This window comes from Setaria viridis, chromosome 1, assembly GCF_005286985.2.
Source record: "Setaria viridis chromosome 1, Setaria_viridis_v4.0, whole genome shotgun sequence".
Classification (NCBI taxonomy): Eukaryota; Viridiplantae; Streptophyta; class Magnoliopsida; order Poales; family Poaceae; genus Setaria; species Setaria viridis.
Genome location: NC_048263.2, coordinates 15,439,960 through 15,460,334, shown reverse-complemented (window position 1 = coordinate 15,460,334; position 20,375 = coordinate 15,439,960). Strand labels below are relative to the sequence as shown.

General features: G+C 51.5%; 1 pseudogene; it reads left to right on the top strand.

Moving 5' to 3' along the window:
- The window catches only part of LOC140221613 (uncharacterized), a 34,920-nt pseudogene extending 21,270 nt beyond the window's left edge, over positions 1-13,650 (top strand).
- Positions 13,651-20,375: the final 6,725 nt, after the last annotated feature.

The following is a 20,375-nucleotide window of genomic DNA, read 5'->3' as shown; positions in this document are numbered from 1 at the left end:
TGGACAGTGCTTCAGCTAAGGCCTGGGTATTGGTTGTCGGGCCGACGGCTCTTCCGCAAAAGAAGTGCTTTTCTAGCCACATCATCAGGAAAGCTGTGTGCTCCCTATTCTCAACAAGTCCCGGTCCTCTTATTACTTCTGATGAAACCCTTCCACCCGCCGATTCCCCTTGTGTCCAGCCGATGTGACGTTGTGGTTAAAAGGTGATAGGGTGTGTTCGGGGAGGATATGTCGAGGCCGGTCAACAGGACCACATCGGCCAGTGTTGGGGTCATAGGACCGTGCCCAAATAAGAAGGCATTAAGTGCATCAGACAAAAAATAAGAAGCCGCTATTACTAACGGCTCATTTTTCTCCATCTGGGATAAGGAAAGGTTGATGCACTGGCCGATTTTGAGCTCTTCCCATGAGACGCTCTTTGATGCGGCCACCCGTCGGTACCACTCCCTCCAACCTGGGGTTTCATTCGGCCAGGATCTAAAAGTGCCCAGCCAGTGATCTAAATTCATATCAGACAGTTTGAAGGGTATCCGGTCGGTTTCATTGGGTCTGGGTTTCCCATGGGTCCGAGACAAACAAGGCCAGGATTTCCCGTAAGGTGAATGGTAATTCGATGCCTAACTACCTAAAAAAGGAAAAGGGAGTGTAGAAAAGTAAGAAATAGATCTAAGGTAAATATGTTGCTGATAGAAGAATGATTCGGTATTTACCTCTGGGATGAAGTTCTGGGTGATCGGCGTCGTCGTCGGTGCAGATGCGGACGATGGGGCCGCGATGGGGATCGCCATTGGGATCTCCGATGAAGCTCCTTCTTCTGAGGAAGGAGCAACCGCTATCGCTACAACCGCCGGAGGTGCTACTTCCGGGACATCGCGCGCGGGAGAGCTGCCGGATGGAGCCGCCATTGGAGGGGAAGAGGAAAAAGTAGCAGGAAGTGGAGCTAGGAAGCTTCGGCGGCAAGGGAAAGATGCTGAAGGAGGAAGAAGGCGCGCGCGCTGGGAAAAGAGACGTGAGCTTGAAGATGAGGTGCGGGTGAAGCGCTATTTAAAGGATGCCTGAAGGGGGGTAAAAATGGAATTTTCACCGCGCCGGCGCTTCGAGTTTTTCGGGAGTAGTGGCTGTCGTGGGCGCCCGTTTCGAAAAATTGCAATGATCAGCTGGAAGACCGCGAAACGGAAGGATATTTTCACTGCGGCCGTTTCGGAAGGGAAGTTATAAAGAATTTCGAAGTAAAAGACTATGTTTTACTCCGAAACTGGGGGGCATGTGTTGACGCCAGATTTCGTCACTAGTAGAATCGGTGCTAAGAAGAGGAGGAATCGGAGAAGCACAATTGGGAATTGGCCAAATGGTGCTACAGTGTGAGATCGGCTGGTGACTCTTGTCTCACTTCGGGTCGAATATACCAGAGTCCCAATCAGTAATCTTTTGCCGATGAGGAATCGGCCGATTAGGAGGATGGGCTAATTGGTCCTGTATGGGCTTGGAATAGAAGGATGAGCTGGAAGTCAGCCCACGAAGCGTGGAGTAACTAACCTAGCACGAATCGTGCTTGTAGATATTCGTTTTCTGTTTGAATTAGGGATAGAATTCTAGTCGGTTAAGAAGATATCTGTACGGGACTATAAATAGCTACCTTGGTAAATCTGTAATCATCAACCAATCAATACAACAAGCTACTTTTTCCTCGTACTTACTTTCAAGCAGGCGACTTCGCTACTACTTTTCTCTTTTTCACGAGTTCGTGCGGGTTGGCAGGGCTGCATCATCTTGATCTCCGGCCGATTCTGTAAGTTCCGTTTATCGAGTAATATCTAAGCTTTAACTTCGGGCGTATCACTGTTGTTTCGTTCAGATTTATTCACTAGTTATCGATATTTGCTAGATTCATAGGTTTTACCTGTTTTTCTAGTCTTTATCACCAGTTATCCAGCTAGGAATCGGTAGTGTCGGCTTTCTTTACTTTCTGTTGTTAAATTCATCTACTGCCGATTAGGTCTATTCCTAGTGTTGTTATCATAAGCTTTGTATCGATTACTCTAGTAATTCTTTGTCAACAAGGCTACAGTGATCGGCTGCCCTATAGCCGATTCCTTTATTATAGCAAATCGGCCGATTCGCTGATAAGCTCTCTCGAGATCGGAAACTTAGCCGATCGTGATTTCTGAACCCGACACATATTCTTCCTTGCCAATCAACAGGTCAGATTGGCTGGCACGCCGCGCGAACTGCAACAGGGCATTCACCCGAACAGGAGTTAAGCAGATTCTCCCGGGTCGTGTGTCGGTCGCTGGGATTCGGTTGACCGATTTCTAGCGCCAACACTAGCTTCGTTGAAGAATGGCGCAAGTAAGAGTACTTCTACCTCAGGTATGCTTGTTGTTAATGTTATAGACAACATATTTCTCGCTGATACAGTTATTAATTCTTGGGTATTTGATACCGGATCGGTTGCTCATATTTGCAATTCGATGCAGGGAATGATAAGAAGTAGAAGCGTGGAAAGAGGAGAAGTTGATTTCCGCGTGGGCAATAATGCAAGAGTTGCTGCGTTGACCGTCGGGACGATGCAACTCCACCTCCCGTCAGGATTTATTATGGAGTTGAATAATTGTTATTTTGTTCCTAGTTTAAGTCGAAACATTTTGTCTCCTTCATGTTTGATGAAGGATGGTTATTCATTTGCGAGTGAAAACAATGGTTGTGTGATCTCTAAGAATAATATGTTTATAGCTTTTGCACCCATTGTGAATGGATTATTTGTTTTAAATCTTGATGGTTCACCTGTCTATAATGTAAGTGCTAAAAGGCCTCGGCCTAATGATTTGAGTCCTACCTACTTGTGGCATTGTCGTTTGGGTAATATAAGTGAAAAACGCATGAAGAAGCTCCATTCTGATGGACTTCTAACTTCGTTTGATTTTGAATCATACGAGACATGCGAGGCTTGCTTGCTAGGCAAGATGACCAAGACGCCTTTCACAGGATTTCCTGAGAGAGCAGTAGACTTGTTGGAACTTGTACATAGTGATGTATGCGGACCAATGAGCACGACGGCTAGAGGAGGATTCCAATACTTCATAACTTTCACTGATGATTTTAGTAGATATGGCTATGTCTACTTGATGAGGCACAAGTCTGAAACCTTTGAAAAGTTCAAGGAATTTCAGAATGAAGTTGAAAATCAGCGTGACAAGAAAATTAAGGCCTTACGATCTGATCGTGGAGGCGAGTATTTGAGCCACGAGTTTAGCAATCATCTAAAGAGTTGCGGAATTGTTCCACAACTTACACCGCCTGGAACACCTCAGAGAAACGGTGTGTCCGAGCGACGTAATCGAACTTTGTTAGACATGGTTCGATCAATGATGAGCCAGTCGGACCTACCGTTGTCATTTTGGGGATACGCTCTAGAAACAGCAGCTTTCACACTTAATAGGGTACCATCTAAATCCGTAGTTAAGACACCATATGAGATATGGACTGGAAAGGTTCCTAGTTTGTCTTTTCTAAATATTTGGGGATGTGAAGTGTTTGTCAAGCGACTTCAGTCGGACAAGATCACACCCAAGTCGGATAAGTGCATTTTCATGGGATATGCAAACGAAACTTTGGGATATTATTTCTACAACCAATCAGAAGGCAAAGTGTTTGTCACTCGGAACGGGGTTTTCCTAGAGAAAGAGTTTCTCAAAGGAGAAAAGAATGGAAAGACAGTGCATCTTGAAGAAGTTCAAGATGAGCCGATCGGGCAAGACTCAATGAGTGATGCTAACATAGCAGAACAAGTTGAGATACCCATGGCAAGAGAAGCACCACCACAACCACGAAGGTCAGCAAGGCTTCGCGAAATGCGGGAAATATTATTGTTGGACAATGATGAGCCTGCGACATATGCAGAAGCAATGATGGACCCAGACTCCAAAAAATGGCAGAGTGCCATGCAATCCGAAATAGAGTCCATGGGAGACAATCAAGTTTGGAACTTGGTTGACCCGCCTGATGGTGTTAAAGCCATAGAGTGCAAGTGGATCTATAAGAAGAAAAAGGACGTGGATGGAAATGTTCACATCTATAAAGCATGACTTGTCGCAAAAGGTTTTCGACAAGTTCAAGGAGTTGACTACGACGAGACCTTCTCGCCCGTAGTGATGCTTAAGTCCATTCGGATTATTCTAGCTATAGCTGCATATTTCGATTATGAGATATGGCAGATGGATGTCAAGACAGCTTTCCTGAATGGAAACCTAGCTGAGGACGTGTATCTGATACAACCCGAGGGTTTTGTCGATCCGAAAAATGCTGGAAAGGTATGCAAGCTTCAGAGATCCATTTATGGATTGAAGCAAGCATCTAGGAGTTGGAACATTCGTTTTGATGAAGTGGTCAAAGGGTTTGACTTCACCAAGAACGAAGAAGAGTCTTGTGTTTACAAGAAGGTTAGTGGGAGCTCTGTAGTATTTCTAATCTTATATGTGGATGACATATTACTGATTGGAAATAACATTCCTATGCTTGAGTCTGTAAAGACTTCACTGAAAAATAGTTTTTCGATGAAGGACTTAGGGGAAGCGGCATATATTCTGGGCATTAAGATCTATAGAGATAGATCGAGAAGGCTTATAGGTTTAAGCCAAGATACTTACATCGACAAAGTGTTGAAGCGGTTCAGCATGGAAGAGGCAAAGAAAGGGTTCTTGCCTATGTCACATGGCATACATCACAGCAAGACTCAGTGTCCTTCGGCTGCTGATGAGCGGGATCCCATGAGTAGAGTGCCATATGCCTCGGCTATTGGATCTATCATGTATGCAATGATAAGTACTCGCCCAGATGTTTCATATGCGCTAAGTATGACAAGCAGACACCAATCTGATCTAGGTGAGAGTCACTGGACAGCGGTGAAAAACATTCTTAAGTACTTGAGAAGGACTAAAGATATGTTCCTCGTCTATGGAGGTCAGGAGGAGCTCGTTGTAACAGGTTACACCGATGCTAGTTTCCAAACCGACAGAGATGATTCAAAGTCACAATCAGGATTTGTGTTCACGCTAAATGGTGGTGCTGTTAGTTGGAAGAGTTCCAAGCAGGAGACGGTGGCCGATTCTACGACAGAAGCCGAGTACATCGCGGCTTCGGAAGCCGCGAAGGAAGGTGTTTGGATAAGGAATTTCCTCATTGAGCTTGGTGTGTTCCCTAATGCATCCAGCCCCTTGAATCTCTACTGTGATAACAATGGGGCAATTGCGCAAGCAAAGGAGCCAAGGAACCACCAGAAGAACAAACACGTAATGCGGTGATTTCATCTCATTCGAGACTTCGTTAACCGGGGTGAGATCAAGATATGCAAAATACACACAGATCTGAACATTTCTGATCCGTTGACAAAACCACACCCGCAGGCTAAGCATGATGCGCATGTAAGAGCTATGGGTATTAGGTACCTTCTAGATTGACTCTAGTGCAAGTGGGAGACTGTTGGAGGTATGCCCTAGAGGCAATCATAGAGATGATGATATTCCATTTGTATCCATGATTTGTATGTTGTGTTCATTGAATATCCATTGAAGGCTACTTGAATTGATTTGCAATTATGTGAATTGTATGTGAAACTCTTTACTTGTATGGTTATTCTAAAGTTGTCCCTAGTCGGAGTTCATGTGAGGACACACATGAATATTAGACTAGCACATGTATTAGTTGATGACTATGTTTCACAAGTCATGGACATGGAGATGTTGAACTAATAATGTGGACACATGTGGAGACATGTGCTAGGACTGACCCAACACGAGAAGTAGTTCTCTCTTTAAACAACATATACGCTTTGTCCTTAGACCTGAGATTGTCGCATGTGTTCTAGATGTGGATCGACCTACTTAGGGGCTATCAAACGCTACGCCGTAACAGGGTAGTTATAAAGGTAGCTTTCGGGTTTGTCAAGAAGCATGCTATGAGACATGGTCAATCAAGATGGGATTTGCCCCTCTCTGATTGAGAGTGATATCTCTGGGCCCCTCGAGTGATCGGATCCGAAAATGCATGGCCATGCTACGTACGGTTAAGAGTTAACCTACAAAGGGATTCCGAATCACAGGATCGAGAAAGAGCGGTCGGCTTGAAGCTAGACCAAATATCATGAGGCAAAGGGAATAGCATGTATATTATGTTGTGATGGTTCGTCTGATATGATCTTCGTGTGCGTATAGGAGTTGGCACGTCTTGCTAGAGGCTGCTACCGACTATTGGGCCGAGTAGGAGTACTCAAGCCATGTCTATACGTATCCGAACCCATAGGGTCACACACTTAAGGGCCTGGAAGCCCAATTCGGATCAGATCCGAGTTGGATTAGGTTTAGAAGTACTAATGGGCCTCGGATCCAGAGGCCCGTCAGGAACCTCTATAAATAGAGGGGTGGGGGCGCCCTAGGGTTTACACCTTTTGGCGAAACACACCTGCCGCGCCTCCCACGCCCTCGCCTGTTGCAACTCGCGGATCTAGCAGTCTGGCTTGCGACGCTTCCTCCCTGCACGTGTGGATACCTTGGAGGTGTTGCGCCTGCAGCACTTGGACGAGCCGCCGACGAGCCGCCGACGAGCCACGACGAGCCAACGACGAGCCGCGGTACCGGAGGCGATCTTGCTGCACGTGGACGAGCTGCTGAGGAGCTGCTGGACGTGATCGACTACGTACGACTATGTTGATCGACTACGTACGACTACGTGATCGTCTTCACTGCATCGACGCATATCTACATCTTCCGCACCAGTAGTGCGTCGAGTGGTAATCCCGTGATCCTTATACGGCAGTTCTTCCTGGTTATACGCGGTAGATTTTTTGAATTGCGCTAGTGTAGCCTACCTCGTATCCCAACACAAATACCCAAGAATTAATAATTGTATCAGCGAGAAATATGTTGTCTATAACATTAACAACAAGCGTACCTGAGGTAGAAGTACTCTTACTTCCGCCATTCTTCAACGAAGCTAGGTACTGCTTGCAGTTTCTCTTCCAGTGACCAAGTTCATGACAGTAAAAGCACTCTTTGTCTGGATCAGGTCCAGGTCCCGCTTTAACCTTGGGCGCTGGGTTTGGCTTGGACGTTCCAGCCTTGCCCTTCTTCTTCCAAGAATTGCCCTTCTTCTTAAAGCTAGGCTTGTTCTGTATAGCCATCACATGGCTGGTACTAGCGCTTTTCTTGATGTCTACCTCTGCTGTCTTGAGCATACCACACAGTTCATTCAAACCCTTCTCCGTCCCATGCATATGGTAGTTCGAGATGAAGTTCCCATAGCTAGGCGGAAGAGATGAAAGAATGAAGTTAGTGGCCAACTCTTTGCCCATTGGGAAGCCCAGCTTCTCCAATCACTGAGTGTAACCAACCATCTTGATTACATGTGGTCCTACTGCTGCGCCTTCTGCTAACTTGCACTCCAGAAAGGCTTTGGACACATTGAACCTTTTGGTCCTAGCCTGTGTCTGGAACATGTCCTTGAGCGCCACGATCATATCGTGTGCCTCATGATTTGTTTCGAACTGCATCTGCAGCTCGGGTTCCATGCAAGCAAGCATAAGGCAGCTTACCTCAAGATTAGCATCAAATGCCTTCTTGTAAGCAGCCTTGACAACAGCAGATGCATCATCAGCAGGTACTGGTGGTAGTGGGGTGTCTAGAACATCTTCCTTTTTATCGGCCCTGAGAATAATTCTCAGGTTACGGATCCAATCCAAGTAGTTTGTTCCATTCAACTTGTCCTTCTCAAGGACCGAACACAAAGCAAACGATGTGGTGGTGTTGCTAGGTGCCATTTAATCTACAACAAAAGTAATGCAAAATACACTAAGACAAACGTATCCATGATAGAGCAGATTACATTAAACTATTTTAACAGAATCTACTCCCACTAAAATCAGTATCCCTCTATTGAAACTTAGTGATTCAGGATCCACAACTAACAAGTCCACTAGTGAGCTTTAGCATCACCGCTAGCAAACGAGGTAGATCGGTAAGCAACTTTTGCTAATCATATCACATATGACTCCTGTTGTTGGGTGACATCTCTATGTCTCGGTGCCCAACCTTTATGCCCCAAGGTCCTTAACCGTTAAGATAACCTTGTTAAGCAAACCAACCCTTATGCGTGTAAGTGTCCGACACAAACACGTCTAGTCAAGGAAAACTAGTGGCACCCTAATTTCATAGACCCACCACTAATTGTACAAGACATGGGACGGTGCAAGTTTTAGTTGGGAGGGCATACTAACTTAAACTTTGTGAGGGATCGTTCTACTTCTAACATCACAGCATGCAGAAAGTAAAACATAAACAGAATAGCATTCACACAGATGTGACACAGTATGGCCCGTTTTCATATGGTGATCTCCATCTCCATAGAACCTGTTCACCATGGTGATCTCCATCTCCATGTTCCATGTGCGCCATCCTCCTGGTGATGAGTCCTCCAAGAACTAGAGCATGCTATTACGCCTAATAGCTAGTAAAGAATCTAGTAATGAAGATTACATAGTTGCTTGGATCATCACAGATTGGTACGCAGACCATTAAATACAATTAAGTGACAACACATATGGCTCCTGCCGTGTTGCCGTACGCGCGACACGCAGGTCACGAATGAGTTACACAAATGCATCACATACACAAGGGGGCCATACTGATCACAAGATACATACATACTGTTGGAGGTATGCCCTAGAGGCAATCATAGAGATGATGATATTCCATTTGTATCCATGATTTGTATATTGTGTTCATTGAATATCCATTACAGGCTACTTGAATTGATTTGCAATTATGTGAATTGTATGTGAAACTCTTTACTTGTATGGTTATTCTAAAGTTGTCCCTAGTCGGAGTTCATGTGAGGACACACATGAATATTAGACTAGCACATGTATTAGTTGATGACTATGTTTCACAAGTCATGGACATGGAGATGTTGAACTAATAATGTGGACACATGTGGAGACATGTGTTAGGACTGACCCAACACGAGAAGTAGTTCTCTCTTTAAACAACATATACGCTTTGTCCTTAGACCTGAGATTGTCGCATGTATTCTAGATGTGGATCGACCTACTTAGGGGCTATCAAACGCTACGCCGTAACAGGGTAGTTATAAAGGTAGCTTTCGGGTTTGTCAAGAAGCATGCTATGAGACATGGTCAATCAAGATGGGATTTGCCCCTCTCTGATTGAGAGTGATATCTCTGGGCCCCTCGAGTGATCGGATCCGAAAATGCATGGCCATGCTACGTACGGTTAAGAGTTAACCTACAAAGGGATTCCGAATCACAGGATCGAGAAAGAGCGGTCGGCTTGAAGCTAGACCAAATATCGTGAGGCAAAGGGAATAGCATGTATATTATGTTGTGATGGTTCGTCTGATATGATCTTCGTGTGCGTATAGGAGTTGGCACGTCTTGCTAGAGGCCGCTACCGACTATTGGGCCGAGTAGGAGTACTCGGGCCATGTCTATACGTATCCGAACCCATAGGGTCACACACTTAAGGGGCTGGAAGCCCAATTCGGATATGATCCGAGTTGGATTAGGTTTAGGAGTACTAATGGGCCTCGGATCCAGAGGCCCATTAGGAACCTCTATAAATAGAGGGGTGGGGGCGCCCTAGAGTTTACACCTTTTGGCTGAACACACTTGCCGCGCCTCCCACACCCTCGCCTGTTGCAACTCGCGGATCTAGCAATCCGGCTTGCGACGCTTCCTCCCTGCACATGTGGATACCTTGGAGGTGTTGCGCCTGCAGCACTTGGACGAGCCGCCGACGAGCCGCCGACGAGCCGACGACGAGCCGCGGCACCGGAGGCGATCTTGCTGTGCACGTGGACGAGCTGCTGAGGAGCTGCTGGACGTGATCGACTACGTACGACTACGTTGATCGACTACGTACGACTGCGTGATCGTCTTTACTGCACCGACGCATATCTACATCTTCCGCACCAGTAGTGCGTCGAGTGGTAATCCCGTGATCCTTATACGGCAGTTCTTCCTGGTTATACGCGGTAGAAAATTTTGATTTGCGCTAGCGTAGCCTACCTCGTATCCCAACACATACATCCTGCAAAACAGAGTTAGGCGCCCTAATGTTCCAAACTTGGGAGGCTCGAAACTCCATCTTCCAAGCCGAATTTGGGAAATCTAATTTCGCCAAAAACGGCAAAGCGGTTGAATTTCATGTGTAACTTTTTCTGTAGATCAATTTTCATATAAAATTCGCCCCGATCCGAGATCGTACCGAAAAGTTACGGCTGATTTACCGAAGCAAACGCATACGGCAAAAATCCCGACCCCGGTAGTAGATCTCATCTACTATTGCACATCTAATGCGCCTGGCGTATGACTCTGGATCTCGATTCGACCAATCATATTGATCTTCGCTCACTGCAACTGGATTTACGTGTATCACTTAACTCCGATGGCGGAAACCGACCGGTAGGAGTATGTCGCTACACTACCATTGCAGCAAGGGCACGAAACCAGGACATAGATCAAAATGGAAAACTCGCATATCTCCATATGCACACATCCCGAATCCAAAACTAAGCAGCTACGGCTCTGATACCACTGCTGAGATACGAGGTAGGCTACACTAGCGCAATTCAAAAATTCTACCGCGTATAACCAGGAAGAACTGCCGTATAAGGATCACGGGATTACCACTCGACGCACTACTGGTGCGGAAGTTGTAGATATGCGTCGATGCAGTGAAGACGATCACGTAGTCGTACGTAGTCGATCAACGTAGTCGTACGTAGTCGATCACGTCCAGCAGCTCCTCAACAGCTCGTCCACGTGCAGCAAGATCGCCTCCGGTACCACGGCTCGTCGTGGCTCGTCGGCGGCTCGTCCAAGTGCTGCAGGCGCAACACCTCCAAGGTATCCACACGTGCAGGGAGGAAGCGTCGCAAGCCGGACTGCTAGATGCACGAGTTGCAACAGGCGAGGGCGTGGGAGGCGCGGCAGGTGTGTTTCGCCAAAAAGGTGTAAACCCTAGGGCGCCCCCACCCCTCTATTTATAGAGGTTCCTGATGGGCCTCTGGATCCGAGGCCCATTAGTACTTCTAAACCTAATCCAACTCGGATCAGATCCGAATTGGGCTTCCAGCCCCTTAAGTGTGTGACCCTATGGGTTCGGATACGTGTAGACATGGCCCGAGTACTCCTACTCGGCCCAATAGTCGGTAGCGGCCCCTAGCAAGACGTGCCAACTCCTATACGCACACGAAGATCATATCAGACGAACCATCACAACATAATATACATGCTATTCCCTTTGCCTCACGATATTTGGTCTAGCTTCAAGCCGAGCGCTCTTTCTTGATCCTGTGATTCGGAATCCCTTTGTAGGTTAACTCTTAACTGTACGTAGCATGGCCATGCATTTTCGGATCTGATCACTCGAGGGGCCTAGAGATATCACTCTCAATCAGAGAGGGGCAAATCCCATCTTGATTGACCATGTCTCATAGCATGCTTCTTGACAAATCCGAAAGCTACCTTTATAACTACCCATTTACGGCGTAGCGTTTGATAGCCCCTAAGTAGGTCGATCCACATCTAGAATACATGCGACAATCTCAGGTCTAAGGACAAAGCGTATATGTTGCTTAAAGAGAGAACTACTTCTCGTGTTGGGTCAGTCCTAGCACATGTCTCCACATGTGTCCACATTATTAGTTCAACATCTCCATGTCCATGACTTGTGAAACATAGTCATCAACTAATACATGTGCTAGTCTAATATTCATGTGTGTCCTCACATGAACTTCGACTAGGGACAACTTTAGAATAACCATACAAGTAAAGAGTTTCACATACAATTCACGTAATTGCAAATCAATTCAAGTAGCCTTTAATGGATATTCAATGAACACAACATACAAATCATGGATACAAATGGAATATCATCATCTCTATGATTACCTCTAGGGCATACCTCCAATAGGGACGGCCTCATCCTCTAAGAGCTCTGCAAGGGCCTCCACCGGGGTGAACACCGCCACGTCAATCTCGTCCAGCTCGGCCTCGGAGTAATCGGCGGCGTACCCTCCACTCATCCCGGCAAAGTTGATGCCGGAATAATGGGAGCCGAAGACCCCGAAGGCTCGCCGCACGCCGGTGTGAAGCACATCCACGGCGATCTCGCGGCTCCGGCGGCGCATCCCGAGGACACGAGCCGGCAGAGAGCTCGACCCCTCCTCCGGAACCACGCCGAGGCCGTCGCAGATGACGCCGACCGCATCCCGCAGGGCGCCGTGCTCGCCACGCTCCGTATCGAGCAGGTCCCTCAGCTTGGCGATTTCGTCTGCAAGAACCACCCGGAAAACCCACCAAGTCAGAAACCACCGCAACACCACGGAGACGCAGAAACGGAAAGAAGTCTCACCGTCGGACCAAGCCTTCAGCTCACGCTCCCGGTCGGCTCCCTGAGACACGGCGGCCTGGAGTCCCTGCACTTGTGATCGGAGTTGACCGACCTCCGTGCCAAGGTCAGCCGCCACCTTCTCGGCCTTCTCCTTCCGGACCTTCTCGGCGTCCCGGTCCTGCCAAGCCTTCAGCCGCTCGCGCCGGATGCGCTCGACGGTCTTCTGGAGGGCTTCATGCTCCCTCTTCAGCCGTGCGAGCTCCTCGGCGTCGCGGCGGGCCTTTTCGGCGGCAGCCTAGAACTCCTCGCGGTTAAGGCGGGCCTTGTCAACGACGGCTTGGAGTTTGGCTTCCGACCGCCGTGCCTCCTCCTGCGCTGCTTCCTCACGCCTTTGCAGGTCACCGATGACCCCCTGGATGGTAGCGACCTGCATGGACAGCTCCCTGATTCGCTCCCTCTCCATGTTGAAGCGCTCCTAGAGCCCTCGCTCTAGCCGGAGGAAATCAGATTTCCCCCGACTGCACTCTTGGAGAGCCTGCAAAGCAACATGCCATCAGGGGCAAGGCAACGGGAAAATGATAATCGCCAACAGGAGGGGCAACGTACCTGGCTATCAGGGAGGACGACGTTGTCTAAAGCCCCCATCGCCGAGGACAGAGCCGCGCGGGCGTTGGCGAGGCCACCCTGCACCGCCTGCCACTTGTGCCACTTCGCGGCGTCATCCAGGGTGAAGAGGTGCCTCGGCGGGTCCTCACGGGATGCCCAGCGTAAGACAGACCCCCTCCACGCCCTAGGAACGGGAGTGGCCAACGCTGAAGAGGGAGTCGACCCGGCAGCCGGCGAGGCCGCCGATGGCCTCGGCGCCTGCACGCCCATCGCTGTCGGGGTCGCCGCGGACTCACCCGACGGTCCCGCCGCCTCCGACGCGGGCCGTAGGACAAGTACCCCCGCGGTCACCTCGCCCTCCGCCGCAACCGCCGAGGGAGGCTCCCCCGTTCCTGCCGGAGTCCCTCGAGCGGGCTCCTCCGCCTCCACCGCCGGTGTCACCTGCACTGGGACCTCCGGGGCGGAGGTCCCCATCTGTGTCACCGCTGCCTCCTCAGCTGCGACCGTGGACGCAGACGCTCCCTCCTCTGTCGCCGCCGCTGCCGATCCCGCCGCGGCTGCGGGGACATCCGTCCCGCCTCCCGTCGCCGTCGTCCCCTCCGTCTCGTCGGCGTCAAGGTCAATCACCTCCCCGGCCTGAGGACCTTGTGGAACGATGCTCTACGCCGTAGGGACGACCGGGGAAGCAGAAGGCGGAACGGGGTCCACTCCCCCTCCTGCGACTGACGCCGCCGTTGCTCCGCCGGCCGCCGTCACAGGGGCCGCCTCCGCGGAGGGATCCGCGACCTCACCAGGGACCCCGCCGATCGCCGCGGGCAGGACCGCGGTCTGCCCCACGAAGGAGGACGACACCCGCAATGCCTTCTTGGGCGCTAGTTGCAGGACAAGACCACGGGAGGTGGCACTGCGAATCAACAAACAAACGTCAGCGAAAACAAACGCAAGAAGGGGAAAGGAACAAGACGCACGAGGAAGTCCAACTTACGTTCCTGCAGAACAAGGACGGCGCGCGCGCTTCGCCTCGGAGCCCGACGCCGACTCCGGGGCATCCGGCAGCGGCCGCTTGTCGCCGCTTCGCTGCCCTTCAGTCTCGGGCGCGACGGCGGGGGCAGTCTCCGCGGACCTCCGGGGAGTGCCCCGAGCGGACTCCTGGAGGGCGCCCTGCGCCGGCTCCTGGGCAACGGCGGGGGTAGGCTTCGAAGACCCCCAGGGGGCGCTCCGCATCGGCTCCAGGGAGGTGCCCCGTGTCGGCTCCTGGGAGGCGCCCCGCGCCAACCCCTGGGGGGCGTCCCGCGCCGGCTCCTGGGAGGCACCCCGCGCCGACCCCTGGGGGGCGTCCCGCGTCATCTCCTAGGGGGCGCTCCGTGCCGACCCCTGGGGCGCAGCCCCAGGGCCTTGCGGAACCAAGGTTCGGGCGAACGTCCCCTCCGCCTCATCCCTCGCGGCCGTTTGCGGGCGCACCTCCCGAATTACGAGCGCGCCCAATCGAAGGTAGGAAATCAGCTCTTCCTCCTCTTCATCATCTTCCCCATCTTCATCCTCATCATCATCATCGTCGTCATCGTCGTCATCTGACATGACTCACCCTCTCCGCCGCTGTTGGAACTCCTTGGCGGCCTTCTTCTTTCTTTTCGCCGTCTCCTTGTCCTTACGGCGCTTCTGCGCTTCGGCAAGGAGACGGTTTTGTGTCCGCCGATCGGCGTCCTCCGGCACCGGCGGGTGTGAGTCCACGACCCGGGTCAGCGTGCCCTGTGAACGCAAAATGGCCCCGCATCACGACGACAACTACGAGACGTGAAAAAAGAAGGTCGGCACCCCAATCCCTTACCAGGTCGACGAAGCCCGCGTCCGGGCACATCGGTGGGTGCCCAGGCACCGGGTACTCGGCATCCTTGTCCTCCAACGCCTCCCGAATCCGTTGCCGGATCTCGGAGGCGGCAAGCGCGCCCACCACCAGGGCAGTGCCCTCGGTCGGCGCGTCTGGAGTCATGGCGGCAAGCGAACGGACCCGGAGCATTCGCGGCGCCACTCGCCGGGCATGGTACACCCCAATGACCCTGGCGCCGCTAAGCCCCCTCCTCTTCAGCTGCTCGATAGCTTGCAGCAGGTCGAGGATCCGCTTCTTCTCCTTCTCCACCGGACCGTACGCCCACACCTCTGGCGCCACGTCGATGGTACGGCCGGTGAACTCCGGCAGGGGGGAGTTCAAGTAGTTCTTCACATAGAACCACTGTTTATGCCACCCCTTGTGGGACGCCGAGGTCTTCATCGCCATATACTCCTTGGAGCAAGTATGGCGGAGGTGGATTCCGGTGCACCCAATTGGCACCGGGGGCGACCGCTGCTGCCTCCCCCTCTTCTCCGTCTTCTGGTACAGGCTCACCGCGAAGAAGTACTTCCACAGCGAGAAGTTGGGCTCAATGCCCAGGAACCCCTCACACAGTGCGATGAATGCCGCGATGTGCTGGATCCCGTTGGGGTTGAGGTGCTGAAGCTCGAGCCCATAGTAGTGGCGGAGCCCCCGGAAGAAGCGGCTCGATGGAGTTGCGAACCCCCGTTCATGGAAATGAGCGAAGGAGACGACATAGCCCGGGGGAGGCGACGGCACCTGCTCCGACCCCGGCAGCTCCCACTCGCCCGCCTCCGTCCTCTCGCAGAGGAGGCCTTTCCTCACCAGGCCTTCGGCACATCAGGAGTTGAAGTGAGAGATCCCCCAAGATCCTATCGCCGGAGAAGGAGGAAACCTGACAGGGGTGGGGAGAAAGGGCGTAGCTAGGAGCGGAGGAAGACGAAACGGGCGCAGATGAGCTAAGGGCGAGTCCGGAGGGTGAAAAGGCTTGAAAGCAGAAGGCGGGCGGAACCAGCGAGGCGGGGCTTCCGTTTTTATAGGAAAGGCGCGGGAAGCAGAACCGACACCCCTGTCGCCATAAATGCGGCGCCAGGTACGCCCCCGTCACGCCCACTTTCTTTTCGGAAACCGCGCGAACGATCGGCCGCAAAAACATCCTGTCCTCCTCGATTCGCGGGTCGGCGCTCTCCATAACTTCGTCTCCCGGAAGGCACGCCCCCGACGTCCCCCACGTTTGGCCCAAACGCAACGTCCGCCCCGATTCGGCCCAAGGCCCACCGAAAGGTAAGAAAGGGATACAGGGCTAAAAACGTCCCTACGGCCCATTACGATCCAGAGGTTCGAAGGCTGGCCCGCCACAGGTTCGACAGCTGCCTCAGGACATCCCCCGAGTGAGGGGTGAGAAGGGATGGGTCCGTTAGCAGCCAACACCCAGGAGAACAAAAGCCAAGGGCGTCCCGACCTCACATTCGAGTCCTGACCGGCATCAAAGTTCATGGTTTTTCCACGAGGAAAGGCAACGAGCCCTCGGATCTGGCCGAACGGACCTGGGAACTATATGAACTGGCCGGCTGGAGATTGGAGTACGCCACCAGCTTGGCCCGAGCCGGACCCCCCCGAACGGGGACTGGGACTCCACTCGAACCTACCCGTTCGCAGCTCAACAAGCACCACGGTTCGTCCAACGTGGATAACGTGGCACGGCTCAACCCCTTCGTCCTAGCGAACGGACGCTTGAGGGGCAACGATCAAAAGTCGACCTGGCCTCCCGATCGGTCTCCTGCAACGCGCGGGGGCTAGCGTCACAACCAATGACCACGCGTGTGGTCGCGATTCGCAGGCTCCCCAGCCAAGCTGGGCTAAACAACGCGCCCTACCCCCAATCAAACCGACGCCCCTGTCGCCATAAAATGCGGTGCCAGCTTGCAGGACGAGCAGAAGATCTCCGGTGAAACGGCGAAAGAAGCCTCCGGAGGAGCACTCTTGCTGCACCACAGGCTCGGGGGCTACTGTTGGGGGGAAATATTAACGATCTCCTAAATACCGCTTAAAGAAACAATCATGAAGGCCCAGTCCCATCCGGGATAACGAAATCGCCGTCAAGCCGAACTCATAGTGGGACTCTGCCTCGCCCGACCGCGGTCTTGGGGTCAAGAGCGTCGGACCACTCGCCGCAAGGCTCTGCCTCGTCCGACCGCGACCCCGGGGTCGGGAGCGCCCGACCCCTCGCCACAAGGTTCCGCCTCGCCCGAACCTAGGCACAGGGCTCAGACTCACTGGGGTCCACAAGACGGATATCCCCCTCGGGCGCGGACCGGATGATCAGGGTAACGATCCCATGGGTCCCCCTTTCGACCTCATCATAAATGCGCCGCAGGTCTGGCAGGAGGAAGGATGACCGCGCTCCTCACGCAACCCGCCGCAAAGTACCCATGCACGACCACACTGTACAAGCTACAGTACCGGTGGCTTCCTTCAATTCGCCGCAGGGTACTCATGGCCTGCGCTGTCCGGAGCAGAGGGAAGACTCGCCCGTTCTCAGGCCCCGTGCGCCCGGCAGCAGGGATGTGACGCCCGCTCTTCGTGAGCCATCATCAGCCGCCGTCCCTCCCAACGGACACCAGAGTGGCGACGAAACGCCCTCATCATGACCCGGCGGCTACGGACACCAAAGAGGCTATCTGCAGGGCGTGACGACAGTTGGCGCACGGCCGCCCTCCTCCTCCAGCATACGTGCTGGTAGATGCCGAAGGCTGGCGAGGACGTCGGGCACCTAGGAACTTGATTCCTCCCTTCGTGTTATATTTTTACCATACTATGTTTAAACTCTTTACTGCTCTCATCACTCGGTCTCACCTGTAACCCTGGCAGTCCCCTTACGATATAAAAGGGGCATCGGGGGCCAGAGACAGGGGTGGGCCTCTTCTGCTGCCAAACAAGAGTACACTCTCACATTCCCTTAGGGCACGAGCACCTTCAAGAGACCTGGGATCAGTCCCTCTCTCGCCGATCTGTAACCCCTACTACGGAACACCGCATGGGCAACACGAGCAGCCTCGATACTGGACATAGGGCTTCCCTTGCCCGAACCAGTCTAACCCCTTGTCTCCAGCGCCACCATCCGAAGCCTTACGTGCATAAAAGAAATTTACTAGTCTAAGTCTCGATCCGCAAATCTTGACAACGAGAGTTAGGCTGCACAAAACATCCCAGAGCAACCTCCGCAGCAATTGGCCACACTCCAATCAGAGATCGAAACGCCAACAGTCCCTTCGACTGAGGTAGAGAGTATTTTATTTACTCAAATATTTAAATCCTTAATCGAAACCTGACCGATTTCTGATGCAGGCCACTTTGAGTTTGTCAATCGTACCCTTCCAACAATCACCGGTCGAACGACTCGCAGAGGTAGAGCCGCTATTATTTATCATCAGATGTAACCATTGCTTCATACTTACGGAGATCCATCTCTTGTATTCTTCCAGAAGGCTGGTCCGAGTACGGCGCCGATAATTGTCGAATCCTCTTCTTCTGATGAACCAAATGTGCTGATTTCCAAAATGAGGGTAGCACTCCCACCAACACAAATAGAATAAATCCGTTTTAAAGAGGTAAGAAACTTGAAGTCCAAATTGGCCGATTTTCTGCTGCCGTCGGCTAATCCATCTCTTTATTTTATCAGGAGCAGGATACTCCTAATAACAACGTCTTTTCTTTTGCGGTCGCAATCTCTGATGACGAGGAGGTCGCCTCGCGCCAGGTTGCTCTGAGTTCAATTCCTGATGAAGTTCGCACCAAGCTCCAGAGCATACGGATCCTTCTCCAGGATGATATTGGCCGACTAGTGGAAGATGCCTCGCCGATTCGGCAGCTCTTCAGTGAAATCAGAGGCCGAGTTCTAGAAGAAGCAAAAGAAGCCCTAGCACCCGCAGCATATATCGAATCAATGCGAATCCCAGTGTTCAGAGCTTTACGACACATGACCAATCATGCCAAACTAGCAAAAGCACATGAAGAGGAGGATTCCTACAAACACCGAGCTCAAAAAGTACACCAGCAAATCAGCGTTCTCGAAAACTCTCGCCCGGACATCGTTGGCACCATAGACCGCCTCAAACGGTGAAGGGCAGAGCTCGCCAAGGAAATGGAGCAGGTGACCAAAGCTATAGCCGTCGAAGAGAAGAAACTCCATGATCTCCCATCTGTTATCGCCAATCTGAAGCAGCAAAGGCAAAACCTTGCCCATGAACCCATCAGACTTCATCGCAACATGCCAGAAGTCCCTGGATTAGCCAACGATGACCAAAGAACCTTAGATTCGGCCGATCAGATCCGGGAGCGAGCGATCGCGGCCATTAATGCTCTCCTCGGGTGAATCATAGAAAATACTGAATGCTTTTGTACAAACATTTAATGCTCTTTTGCCGTCGTCGTGCGAATTCAAACTTGGACGATCTTTTGTTCAGCTTTTCATTTAATAGTCCTTTTACTCCGACGGGACGCGTTTTACCAACCGTTACCCTTCATCTCTTTCCTCTATAAGTATGAGACCCCCGTACTGCTTCTAGGGGCATTCGTACTTTGCCCAGCCTTCCATCCTTAAGTTGTCTTATTTCCATACTCTTAAGCCAGGCGTCGAGATGTCTTCCTCTTCCTCCGTCAATCAGGTATGAAATCCCCCTTCGTTCCTCTGCCCGATGCTCATCAATCTGATGACGGGTGATTGTTTGTTATCTTCCCAGCCGAGACGCCTTAGCCCTGGCCTGGAACGGGCTATTGAGATTATGCACTCTGAGGAGCTGTTGACACAAGCGGACAAAGATCTAATTGAGGCCCATCGTGAAGAACTCAAAGATCCCATCCCTGCCTATCTCCAGAAGATCTTGGATCATATTGAAGCTAACTTTACCAGGCGACCACTGACCGAGAAAAGCCACCAGCTACCTCGTCAGATCGTTCTTGAGGATGCCATGGGAGGAACATCCCAACCGCCTCTTGAAAGAAGCCACCAACTTTCTCGTCAAGTTGCCATTGAAGCCGCCATGGAGGATTTGGAGGAAAAGAGCACCCGTCTCTTAATAGAACTAGGCCGGATCGAAAGAGAGATTAATAAGAGCAAAGCTCAGCTGAAGCATGGTTAATGAATGTATTGGTACTTTTGGTCTAAGGGCGACTTGTACCGTATCGGCCATGTATCCTATTGCTGTACCGAATAATAAATCGGCCAGACTGGTCAAAGGTTCCGTCCTCAAGGCGATGTCTCCTTGCATCGGCTATATGAACACGAGTCAATAGGAGTCGGCCACAACGTCTCGACATGCCATATCGTTTGCTACGCGTCCACCCATATGCTAGGATAATATCTCTTCAGATACCTTCCATTTAAAGCTCTTGTGAATTCCTCTCCTTCGATAGTCTCTAATATGTACGCATTTCCCGGAGCGCATCAGCTGATCCTATACGACCCTTCCTAAGTAGGCGACCATTTACCGAATTTGGGATCTTTAGACCCTATC